This window comes from Clarias gariepinus, chromosome 18 (assembly GCF_024256425.1).
Source record: "Clarias gariepinus isolate MV-2021 ecotype Netherlands chromosome 18, CGAR_prim_01v2, whole genome shotgun sequence".
Lineage (NCBI taxonomy): Eukaryota > Metazoa > Chordata > Actinopteri > Siluriformes > Clariidae > Clarias > Clarias gariepinus.
Genome location: NC_071117.1, coordinates 19,154,795 through 19,165,781, shown reverse-complemented (window position 1 = coordinate 19,165,781; position 10,987 = coordinate 19,154,795).

The window sequence follows — 10,987 nt, the reverse complement described above, 5'->3', positions numbered from 1 at the left end:
CATCTTAAAGCAAGTTTGTCACATCACATGTAAACAGTCCAGAATCGTTTAAAGTCCAGAACTGCTTTCTTCTGTTCAATAGATAAGGAGATGTGACTTTGAACCAAAAAAAAAAGGGTATGTGAAATATTCAGCATTAGAAATGATGAATGGATTTATAAGACAATGCAACAGAAGTTCAAAGGCCTGCACAGACCATGATGGGAGGAAAAAAGGACACGGGGGAGAAAAGAGGTCCCGTATGAACACTCCGCAAATCAAAAGCTTTAATCCGAACCTGTGACCCACCCTCGCTCCCCACCACCACCACCACCACCACAAGCTCACCACACTGGAGAAGAAGTGATGGATTTTCCCTCCCCTCCTTTATGCTCTGCAGTAGACCAGATCTTTATTGTGAAGCCATGGCAATACTTTCCTTGCCTAAAAAAAAGAGTCTATTCACAGCTTTAGCACCAGGAGGAAAAACTCTCTACCTGGAGACCTTTTTCTCCTTGACAGCCCTCCATAAATTGCCCTGCTCGTTCAAGTCTACCCTTCCAAACTCACATCATGTGCCCTGACAACCGCTGAAAGCAGCTAAGCCCCAATAGATATTTGTGGTCTTTGTCCTTGATATAAATAAATGTCCGAACCTGACTATAAGTGCATGTACACTACAGAATTGAGTGGTTATAGTCAAGGGGAATTAAACTGCCAGATACCATTGTAGTAAAGAAAGTGCACATATTTTTCCTCCCAATCTTTGTCTTGAAGCGTACACGTCAATCCTAAATCATGAGTCAGTCTAGTGCCTTCCAACCTTTAGCTTACTCACTGTAAATTCTTTACTAAACTGCTGTCTCAGGTACCTGTTTGTTTAGAGATGAGACTGGCACAAACTGGCCAGTTGTGTTTGTGTTAGTATAGGATCATTTTAATTAATTAGTGATGGACAAAGTTCAGAAATCCTATCCTTAAGTAAAAGTAGAGATACCATAGATAAATATTACTCAAGTAAAAGTTCTTTATTTACAATTTACATAAGCAAAAGTAAAAAAAAAAAAAAATTTTACAGAATTATTATCAAAAATACTAAGCTTGTATTAGCTTTCAGTAGCTTGAAACCCATAGGAAAATGCTTCTCTTGTTCGAACATGCTGTTTCCTTGCTATCAGCAACCATCTACATTCCTTGATTTAAACACCTGCTACATGATTAGGGAAGGCAAATCATGTAACTGAGCATAATAGCCAGCAGGTTAATATATTACAGACTCAAAAATTACAGACTCAAATACTACACTGTACTGTATATATTTGGCTATTATACAAATATATACAGTACAGTAAACAGTATAATACAAAAAAATGAGTGTGGGGACAAAGAAGCTAATTCTTCCTTCCTAAGTTTATGTGACATGGAAGTAACCAATCTTGTGTCCTTAAAGGAGGATGCTAAGTTACTAACTTGATTTTATATGTTCCCCCAAAAATGTAAATTTTTTCAATGTTATACTATCTCGCTTCAAACACTTATAAATAAAAATTATTCATATGTTTGTATTGATACTAAAACTTTGCCTAAATTAAGGATTTCTTCCCCAAATTACTAACAACAGTGGTTCTGTTTGAATGCTCCAAATTACTCGTACGCCTTATATTATGTGGCCAAAGGAAAACAATTATTTATTCATTATAATACAAAAATTTCTTTTTGAAATCTGCACAATAATAATTATTGTTAACACATATACTATTAAAATGGGCAACCTTAGTGCTTTGCATGAGAGATGCTTTATTGGTAAAAGCTTGAAAAGCAAAACATCTGTTATGTTTATAACCATGTCAAATTTATGTTGCAATATCTTAACAATTTTGCATTTTAAAATAATAAACCTTTTCAGGTTCATGTATTTTCATGTAAAATCTAAATTGCCTAAGTCTTATCTGAATGCCAATTAGGATCATTAAACGATTTGAATTTTAAAAAGTTACAGACACTACATAAACAGCATGAAATTGTATTTAGCAAATAAGTTACGTTTTATCTGAACCTAAATCTAAATATTTGCATATTTACAAAAAAAAATTAGGCATGGATCAGGGGATAAGAAGCCTTAAGTATTAAAAAATACTGTTGTACTTGTATGATCCTATTTGAAAATTCACTTTTTCACTCAATGACTTGCAAATGTAGTGAAGTAAAAATTATAAACATTTGTTCTCACTCAACAATGGTAGTGGAGTAAAAGTAAAAAGTATCCAATAATAAAACTATCCACATAAACTACATGTACTGTATGTAAAATATGAATCTAAGTACAGTAACAAAGTAAATACTTTGTATCTTTTCACCTCGGTTTATAATGCTTGATGTTTATTAACTTGATGGCCTGTTTGCTCTAACATAATCATGTGTTTATAACGCTATAGCTTGCGTTTGTTGTTTACTATAACATTAATATGCAAAAATACTAAAATTAATTTTATACTAATTAATTAACTAAAACCATTAACAATTAACAAAAACAGGATCTGGTATGCTTTTAATGCGGTACACTATACAGTATGGGCAAAATTATGTGGTTACCTGATCATCAGTATGATCATCTCATACTGTATGTGATTCATCCCCAAACCATTGCCACCAATTTTGAATGACATCATTTTCTAGAATGTATTTGTATATTATTGTAGTAATAAGATTTCTCACTGAAAGTAAAAAGTACAAATTTCTAGCATGAAAAGGCTCATGTAAACAAAGTAAACTTATCGCTAGAAATTTAAAGCAATGAAGACTTTCAAAGTTCCAAAGTTGGAGTAAACGATCTTAAACATTCTACAAAGCCCTGTGCCACTCAACACCTTTGGGATAAACTGAAACTTCCCTGGTCTTCCCACTCAACAAGGGCTGCCCGACCTCAGTACTGCTCATGTGGCTAAATGGGCTAATCTTCACAAATACGGGAAAGTGAAGGTTAGCAGGTTAGAACAGCAAGGGATAGATTTAATATATGTGGTATGATAAACTGCAGAAAAGTGTCTAGTTATTCTCGTCGTTTTAGATTAATGGTCGTACAGTAAGTTCCTGCTTACACAGTTGAACTCTGTATTCCAACTAGGGACCATGGAGGCCAATGGTGATTACCATTGTATAGTGATCACTATTGAATTTACTCCCATTGTACCACTGTGTATGACGCTATCACACACTTTGGCCAATTTGGAAGCGGCTATTAGCCTAATCTCCATGTCTTCGGACTGTGGGAGGAAACCGGAGCACCCAGAGGAAGCACATCCAGCATGGGGAGAACATGCAAAATCCCAGACCCTAGAGGTGCAAGGCGACAGTGCTAACCACTAAGCCACCCTGCCGTAATATAGTATACTGTTATAGAAGACAAATTATTTATAATCACACTATCTTGTGTCATCCAGATGAGAATGGGTTTTCTTTTGACTTCTCCAGGTTTCTCCATCATGTTGTCTCGGGAAGTTTTTCCTTGCCAGCTTCTATAAAGCTGCTTTGTGACAATGTCCAAACAAAATTCAACCAAATGTTTATTCCAATATGCATCTTACAGAGAAAGACCTGATTCAGACCATGAGTAATGAACATTTCCTTTTCCTGCCATTTATAAGTCACAATTTTTAATCCCTTCAGAATCCCTTCTTAATTAGCATACACAGACACTAATATATAAGAACACTTTAAGGACAGGTTTTATACTTATAATAAAGACCAAAAAAGAATTGTTGATTTTTTTTCTTTGTATTTTAAAACACTTAACACTCTTTATCTTCTATCAAATTATAAATACTCCTTTATGAGATTGCACCTTGATTATTTCACCTTTTTAGAGAAAAGAAACTTGTGAATAATGCTATTACAAAGGAATTATCAGACGCATACTTGTTGAACAGAAGTGTTACACAAAAAAGGAAAAAGTGATGAACGACCCAAGATGTTGCCTACAGTTGATCTGGAGTGCCATGAAAAAAGTATTTATTGATTTTTTTTTTTCTTACCACATTTTTCACAATTTAATGTTTGAGAATATCAAGCAAATTTAATGTTACACAAACATAAGAGGAGATACAAAATGCAGTTGTTAAAATAATGATTTCATTTATTAAGAGAAAAAAGCTATCCAAACCTGCCAGGCCCCAGGTGAAAAAACAATTGCTCATTTGGTAAATCATGAATGAACTATGATTATTGGAAAGCTAGGTGAAATTTCCTTTGCCACACTCAGGACTGATTACTGACAGAACTGTTGAATCAAGAAATCACTGAAATAGAACCTGTCTGACAAAGTGAAGCACGCTAAGAGTTCTAAAAATGAAACAAAACATCCAAAGAAATTCAGAAAGGGATGAGAGATAAAGTAGACATGTATCATGCCTCTTTCTAAGGCTTTGGGTCTCCAGCCAGACTCCGGTGAGAGCCATTATCCCCAAAAAGAAAAAACTTGAAACAGCGTTGAACCTTCCCAGGAGTGTCTGGCCTACCAAACTTACTCCAAAAGCACAACAACGACTCTTAAAGGAGCTCATGAAAGATCGCAGAACAACTCCTAAAGGTGTGCAGGCATCAGTTGCCTCTGTTAGGGCCACTGCTCATGATTTAACAATAAAAAAAAAAACTGGGCTGAAATGGCCACCATGGCAGAGTTCCAAGGTGAAAGCTTTTGTTGTCCAAAAAAACCCACAAAGGCTTGTCTCAGTTTTGTCAAAAATATCTTGAGTATCCCCAATACTTTTGGACAAATATTCTAAAACTAATACAGTGTTTCATAAAGAAATCATCATACCAACAGTTAAACATGGTGGTGGTAGTGTGATGGTCTGGGTCGGCTTTGCAGCTTAAGGACACGGATGACTTGCCATAGTTGATGAAACCATGAATTCTGTCCTCTACCAGAAAATCCTAAAAAAAGAATCAAAGTAAGTTACAGTACAGTAAATCTAATTGAAATGACCTTAAACAGGTCTGGCTTCAATTAAAGCAACTCTGCAAAGTAGAGTGGGCCAAAATTCCTCCATGGTGATGTGAAAGACTCATTGCCAGTTATTGCAAAAGCTTAATTGCAGTTGTTGCCGCCAAGGGTAGCACAACTGGTTATTAGGTTTATGGGGCAATTACTTTTCCCCATAGGGCCAGGTAGGTTTGGATAGCTTTTTTTCCCTTGAGAAATGAACTCATCATTTAAAATGCATTTTCTATTGACTCTGATTATCTCTGTGTAATATTAAAAATTGTTTGCCAAAGTGTGACAAATATGCAAAATAAATCAAAAATAAGAGCATACTTTTTCACAGCACTGTAAGTCCAGTCCTTCCAGACCGACCCAGCAATACCGTTATCCTTAGCCTAGTAACCTCACTTTTTCTTGCTGACGTAGCCCAACAGGGGATGCATATTAAACATACGCAGTCTGTCTGGCATTAAGTATTCATGCCTGACGTGAGGTCCCTGAATGAAGGTGGGCTCAGCATCTCCAGAAAGATTGACACGTCCTGAGCTGGGACCTACTGCCTCCACTCAAATATTGATGCTAATGGGAAGCGGTGGAGGGATTTGTGTCAGCAGGACATGCCACAAATCTACGCAGCCTGTCAGGTTTGCCAAGCCAAATGGGACAAGGCACTGACAGAAGAGGATCTTTTCTGCGAGAGCTTATTCTGTGTCGGCCATCTACAACTACATCGACCTTGTTAAGAGGGAAGGCCTTAGAGAGTGAGGTGGTAGTCAAAGAGGGTCGCCAATTCATTTACTTTGATTGTTGGTTGACCTTAGACACAGCAATAAAAACACAAATGAATTCATGAAATAAAAACGAGGTTTTGGTAGGATTTACAATAATGTAAATACAAATGTCTAAAGGTATGATAATGGTGATAAAATATGATTTGATTAAGGGGGACCAGAGAACCCCAACAAGCACGGGAAGGAAATGCAAACTCCACAATACAGGATTACCCTGAGCAACTTACACATCTGAGCAGTTAAGGGTTAAGGGCCTTGCTCAAGCAGCAACTTGGTGGGTATAGGGTTTGAACCTGTGTCCTCCTGAGCTGTAGTCCAATGCCTTAACCACTGAGCTACCCCTGCACAGACCTAAAGGTGCGACTTGAACCCGTAACCCTACTAGTACAAGGCCACAGCGCTAAGTACGACACCACTGTGCTGCCTAACTACAGAGCCATTGCTGTTATATTACTGATGTGTGAAATGGAAAGCCAGGATTAAAGAGTGAAAGATGACCATAAAAAAACATATTGCAGATGTCACAAATAAAAAATGCATGCACAATGAGGTGAAGCTGCCTTCCGTGCAACAAATGACAAAAAGGAAAATTGATGTCTCTTTTCCAGTGCCCAATTTGTTCAGAAGGTAGGGTTTTTTTTTATGCTTTTTGTGCATTTTTCTTTCATTTTGAAAAAGTATTTGAGCTAGAAATTTCAAAACCAGCTGGAAACAATGCCTGCAAGACAGCAATTCTGCTACCTTTCTCACAGTCCGCACAGCAGTTTCAGCTCAGGTTGGCATCGCTCAAAGTCTTTAACATAGGACCTGACTTGTGTATGCTGTAAGTGAATGCAAATAATGGTCCATGAAAGTTAATTGTTCCCAACAGGTTCTCAAGGTTAACATGTATTTGGAGGTCAACGTTTTTACCCCGAGACATCTTTAGACATGATAAACCTGCTGACAGGAAGCTTTGTGACATTTGAGCATGGTGCCATACTCAGGCTTAATGTCAGACCCACCTTCTAGCTGAAAAAAAAACATGTCTTGGTCAAGCCAGAACCTGCACGTTCATGCGGGCAACACAGGCCACCCAGTGGGAAGTTACTTTAAGAAATCAAATTAAATGAGGTGCCACAAAGACATGTGAAGATTAGCTGTGTAGTGAAAGTGCAAATCCCTGGGCATTCAATTTTGATGAAAATACCAGAAAATCACAGTTATTGCCAGCAGCAGAAAACTGCTTGTTATAGCTGCTTGCCCTGAAATCATCTCTCTCTCTCTCTCTCTCTCTCTCACACACACACACACACATACTGTAGTATTGAGAGTAAGAGTATGTGCAGCTACAATTAGCATTCAGAAAGCGCAAAATCAAAACTATTCACGGCTATAAGCTCACACTCAAGTTGGGAGAAGTGAAATTCTTTGGGAAGCTCTGCAGTATATTATATCACACAAGAGGGCGTGCTGTTGTACTAAATATCAGCATGGCTATGTTGCAGTCATAGGCACACGGGCATAGCCAGAGTGCTGAAGATATCACACTGCCTCATGATACTGTTTTTCTTGATATTCTACAAATGGCATTGATTATTTATTTATTTATTTATTTATTTATTTATTCTGCTCCAACAACATATACTGTATACTGTACGTCGCCGCCTGGCGGAACTAGCATTGAGCTGGCGACCGGAATTTAGCGAGTGTAGTTTTAACTTACTGAACTTAGTTTTAAATAAACAAAAACCGTGGAGGTGGTGTACAGTCCAGAGAAGCTTATAAGATTTGCTTTGTATTTCCATTTATTCCATTTCAGAATCAACTGACTTTTGGTTTCTGGGGTTGAATCCCCAAAAGCAGTAAATGGAAAGTTTACGCACTAGGCTTTACAATCTCTTGTTCCACACACCAAATAGTGCCCTTGATCATGAGTTTGAGAGGTATTTGTGATGCAGCTCTGTGTTAGAAGCTAGTTAGCTTTGCAGCTCACATTAACAGAATACAAAAACATGGATGGTCCAGAGGCGATTTAGAGCAACTTACTAAGGAGACAAAGTGCTGTTTACGATATTATCAGATCTGTTTTCTTGCTGAATGCGCTTCCATGACTGGTTTCGAAATGTGGGTTTTTAGCAGGCAGGTGCTCTCTCCTCTTTCCAGCACTACAAACCGTACAGACCTACTTTCACCCCTTGCTTGCAACCGACAGTTAGTGTAATTAACAATTGTAAGAATGACAGGGCTGCAATGCGACACGTATACAGTACCAGTCAAAAGTTTGGACACAAGTTTGAATTTATTTTTTTTACATTTTAGAACAATACCATACAGGATTTTTCAACAGTATATGGAATAACACATGTGGAATTAGGAAATTAAGTAACAACATCAACAACAACAGTCAGGTGTTATTTAAAGACATGAAGGTCAGCTGTCCTGAAATAACAGTATTATTAAATGCATTTGAAAAACCCATCAAGCACCATCATGAAACTGACTATCATAAAGACCATTCAAAAATTGCAAGCAAGTCCCCTCTGCACAGGGGACCAACCTCAAAAATGACTAGTTAACAAACAGGACCACAGATTAGACATATAAGGTACTGGAGGAACAAGAATAAAACTTGCAAACAGTAGCCAGAGCAATGGTCCAACCTTACCAGCAAACCTACCAGATGCACCATTATAATTGTTATTAGTATTTATTTAGTAATTATTATTATTATTATTATTATTATCGGTGGTAGTAGTAGTAGTAGTAGTAGTAGCATTAATTATCTCTTTTATTGTTCCTTTATATGGAAAACTTTAGTCCACATAAATTGCGGATTTATTAATAACCTCTTTTATGATATACTACTCTCCCCTTTTTCCTCTCCACTTTATCGCACTGCAGCATTTGCAAATTAAAACCTTGACAAGCATTCAGAAAATCATTTTAACCCAATTTATATTCTTCTGAATATAATCCTTGGACATGCTTTGCATTCAGGTGAAATGAGTGCTTTTGCTCATGGTCTAATAACAATAATCTAAGGAAATGAATGATTTCTCTTAATTGAATTGATAGAAATGGTAGTGGTTCACAAAGACATAAAAAAAAAAGGTTCAGGTACGTGTTCACAAATGCTTTCTTCAGGTATGACTGATTTAAGAATGATTTCATTTCGTTGCTATAGGCCTAGAAGTGGCTAATTGCTTATTAATCAGGCAATACATTATATTTCTAACTCAATAGTTCGTTTCTTGCACAACTAATCTTAGTTTGAAATGGCGCTGAAAAGTGCAACAAAAAAAAAGGTTGTTTGATTAAAAACCCTGATAAAAGAAAATGAAAAGTCACTTGTATAAACTTTTCAGGCGCCTGCATATGATGTATAATGATTTTCTGTCAGGATCTGACAGTAAAAAAATACACCACAGAAAGCTCATCAATATTATGTTAAATTATATATATATATATATATATATATATATATACTCTGTCTTTTCTAAGAACCTTAAACAGTGCACCACTGTTGAAGTGGCGCACCTGAAATAATACAAGCCTAATTACTTAATCGCTGCGGTAATCAGGCTACTCTTGCCAGTAAACTTCAGCTGTGTTTATTTATTTATGCAGTCATTTGTCATGCTATGGCAGGCATATGACAGAAATTTCCTTTCAACAAATTATCAGACAGAATTTCAGAATTTCAAGCTTAATATTAAAAGGTTCTGGTTTATGAATGAATAGGAAACAGAACATTGTGATACTAAGGTCATGATTTTACTGCAGATACATTTTGCATTCCAAAACTTTAATTATCTAGTGAGCAAAAGTGTGACTATGTGATGTTTCTTTGTTCACCCGCTATGAAAATTAAGTGCAAGTGTGACTCATTTGTTGTTTTGTTTTTAACAGTTTGATCATTTCCAGCTTCTTGTACATAATACCAGCAGTGCAGTGGAAAGCTGTAACCTCACAATTCACAACTGGGATCACTTTAACCCTGCTCTCAGGTTAGTGTATATGTGCAGTTTTAGATACTCTCCTTGAATGTGTGTGTGATTTTTTCTTATATATTCTAGTTCTTTGGTTCAATCCTAACTATACGTATCATCCTTCATTCAACATCTGTCCGGCCATGACCTATACTACTTAGTCTGTGTAGGGTTATGTGTGGCAATGAGCCAATTCTAGGAAACTTAGTGCACAAAAGCAGGATACACCCTGGATATGCCACAAGATCCATTAATACACTATGGGCAATTCGGAAAAAACAATCAACATACATAGCACATCTTTGGACTTTCGATAGGAAAGCAGAGTGTCAAAATAAATTAAAAAAAACACACAAGGGGAGAACATGCAAACACATCAGAAGTGAGATTCTAACCCCTGAAGAGTATCAGGTGAGAGTGCTAACCACTAAGCCACCATGCCACCTCTTTATGCAACAGTAAAAGTAAATTCAGCACCATAAGAATTTTGGTTAAAGAATCTATGCTAACACAATAATTACTTGTCAACTGGCCTAAATTTTTGTTTTTATGCAAAAGCTATTTTTGGCTAAATGTTTAGTTCTTGTGCAAAGTATGCAGGCCTCCCAGTGGGAGACAAACACCAAGGATTGCTCTCCTGGATGAATGGAGCACATTAGTGAATATTTAACCCCATACAGTGAGTAAAATGGTGAATGGATGTTTAGGCTACTTGTGTAATTTGTTTCATTAACATGTAAGTGAGCATGTATGGACCATTAACCCATTTGAAAAATAAAAAAAAATGATTTCCCTATATATATATATATATATATATATATATATATATATATATATATATATATATATATATTCTTTATATATATATATTCTTTTCTATGGTTTACAGGTCTTATGTAGATAAACAAACTACATCACGAGTAAAATAAACTGGTTAATTTCATGGTCATGAGAATAATCCAAAGAAAACATATGATTTCTCATAATTACCTTGATTAAAATGGAAAAAGTTGTTCAAAGTAAGGCCAAATGTTGAAAAAGCATTCACAACAAATATACTATATGGACAAAAGAATTTGGCCAAAACTGCAATGACATTGTATCCAAATACATACAATTTAATATGGAGTTGATTTCCCCGTTTTGCAGCTATAACAGCTTCCACTCTTCTTGGAAGGCTGCCCACAAGATGTTGAAGTGTTTCTGTGGGAATTTGTGCCCATTCATTCTGTGGGGCATTTATGAGGGCAGGCACTGATGTTGGA